Source organism: Mustela erminea, chromosome X (genome assembly GCF_009829155.1).
Source record: "Mustela erminea isolate mMusErm1 chromosome X, mMusErm1.Pri, whole genome shotgun sequence".
Lineage (NCBI taxonomy): Eukaryota > Metazoa > Chordata > Mammalia > Carnivora > Mustelidae > Mustela > Mustela erminea.
The window spans coordinates 77,297,564-77,300,466 of NC_045635.1; positions in this window are offsets into that span (position 1 = coordinate 77,297,564).

Here is a 2,903-nt window from a genome sequence, read left to right on the forward strand (position 1 = left end):
TGTTTTCTTTCTATCAAAAATAGCACATAACTACAGAAAAATATAGAGTAAGTTTTGAGCAGAAGTCCTCATTGAGGTAAAAGCACTATGTACCACAAATATCTTTAAATTAATAGTCATTACATAAAAGCTAAGACAAAAATGTATACTTAGCAAATGATTTGAGGCAACCAAAAGAAAAAAAGGAAAAATGCGCAAGAAATATTATTCTTTGATATTACTCATTTGAAATAAAATTATTATACTGCAGATATCAGGCCCACATATGTATATAACCTGTTTCAAAGAAAAAATACAACATCTATTGAGGAATTTAAAAATGCATTTTTCATCACTACTGAATCAGTTTTTAGTATAAATATACCTCACTTTAAAAATTTTTTGTATGTTTTATTTACTTTATTTTTCCCCAGGGCCTATAAATATGTTGGCACATAGTGGGCACTCAATAAATACTTATTCAATTTTTCTAGGTCAGGCCCTTTTCTCTCTCTAAATGTATAAATATTTAATCTTGATTGCTGCTTAGACCACAAGAACTACACAAAGAGACTAATGGAAACTGAAAACATTCTTTCAAAGTCATTGGACAAACAATGCTAAAATTAGATATAGTCCTGTAACAAAAAACTATTTCTCTTCTTTCTGTGAAGAAATTTAGGAATTAAAACTGGTGAGACCTTTCAGAGTCTCAGTGTAAGTAAGACTAACCACCAAAAAAAGAAAAAGAAAGAAAGAATGAAAAAGGAAGTCAGTATGACATAGAACAAGAAGATCAAGAACTACACTTTTTTTAATCACTAACCACTACCCAAAAAGTGAATAAACAAGACAAAATCGCATAAATACTATTCCCCAAGAATAGAAAACTGCAATTGTATGAGGCTGCTGCCAACTGCTATTCCTTACCTACTTGGCTTAAAACAAATTAGAGGCAAAGGAATTGAGTTAGGAGTGTTGATTTGGGGGTCAATTAAATCAGGATGTGCATTCCAGTACTGTACCTTAACAGATGTGAGAATTTTAGGGTCCCAGTGACATTAAAGACAATATCAATAAATAGCAGATATCAATAAGCATAGCCTTTTCAGCTTAAGTTATATTTAGTATTTAGATCTTATACAACCATGCTGTATTTAGTCCTAATAAGTCAATTTTTCTGCCTAAAACAAATAGCCAGAACATAGGTGCTATGAGCATGCCAGTAAAATCTTGTTAGAACACTTTCAAGCAAAACTTTTATCACACTAATGATATTCCTTAAGTCAGTACAAACAAAAATCACTGTAAAGTCCAATAAATTGTTCAAAAAATAAACATGAAATGAGTGCCCGTTATTTGCCAAATGCTTTTCAAGGCACTAATGGAACCACAAGGATTACACAACTAAGTGTAATCCTTGCCCTTAAGGAACTGGCTATTCAGGTTCTTTTCTAGTTCTATATAAATTTTAGGGCTGTTTGTTCCAGCTCTGTGAAAAATGCCAGTGGTATTTTGATAAGGATGGCATTGAGAGTGTAGATTGCTCTGGGCAGGATAGACATTTTAACAATATTTTTTCTTCCAATCCATGAGCATGAAATGTTTTTCCACTTCTTTGTGTCTTCTTCAATTTTTTTGTAAGTGTTCTGTAGTTTCTAGTGTATAGATCTTTCACCTCTTTGGTTAGGTTTACTCCTGGGTATCTTATGGTATTTGGTGCCATTATAAAAGGTATTGACCCCTTAATTTCTCTTTCTTCTGTCTCTTTGCTAGTGTACAGAAATGCAACTGATTTCTGTGCATTGATTTTTGTATCCTGCCACATGGCTGAATTCCTGTATGTGTTCTAGTAATTTGGGGGTGGAGTCCCTTGGGTTTTCAAAAAAAGTATTATATCATCTGTGAAGAGAGTTTGACTTCTTTGTCAATTTCAATGCCTTTTATTTCTTTTTGTTGCCCGATTGCTGAGGCTAGGACTTCTAGTACTATTATGAACAATATAATAATGAGATTGGGAATCGTTGTTGTGTTCCTGACCTTAGGAGAAAGGATCTCATTTTTCTCCATTGAGAATGATATTTGCTCTGGGCTTTTCAAGGTGACTTTCATGATATCGAAGTATATTCTATTTCTATATTTTGAAAGAGTTTTAATCAATAAAAGAGGATGTATTTTGTCAAATGTTTTTTCTGCATCATTCTGGATCATATGGTTCTGGTCTTTCTTTTTATTAATGTGCTCCATCACATTGATTGAATTGAGAATATTGAACCACCCTTGCATCTCAGGAATAAATCCCACCTGGTCATGGTGGATAATCCTTTTAATGTTCAGTTGGATACTATTAGATAGGATCTCATTGAGTATTTTGGCATCCATGTTCATCAGAGATATGCATCTGTAATTCTTTTTTATGGGGTCTTTGCCTGGCTTGGAAATCAGGGTAATGCACCTCGTGAAAGAGTTTGGAAATTTTCCTTCTATTTCTATTTTTTGAAACAGCTTCAGAAGAATATATATGATTTCTTCTTTAAATATTTGGTAGAACTCCCCTGGGCAGGCATCTGGCCCTGGACTCTGGTTTTTTGGAAGGTTTTTGATTACTGCTTCAATTTCCTTACTGGTTATTGGTCTATTCAGATGGTTGATTTCTTCTTGTTTCCGTCTTGGTAGTTTATGAGTTCCCAGAATGCATTAATTTCTCTAATTGCTTAATTTGTTGGCATATAGCTGCTGGTAATAATTTCTAATAATTGTTTCTATTTTTGTGTGTTAGTCGTGATCTCTTCCCTTTCATTCATGATTTTATTTATTTGAGTCCTTCCCCTTTTCTTTTAGATAAGTTTGACCAGAGGTTTTTTGATATTACTTCTTTCAAAGAACCAGCTTCTAGTTTCGTTGATCTGTTCTACTGTTTTCCT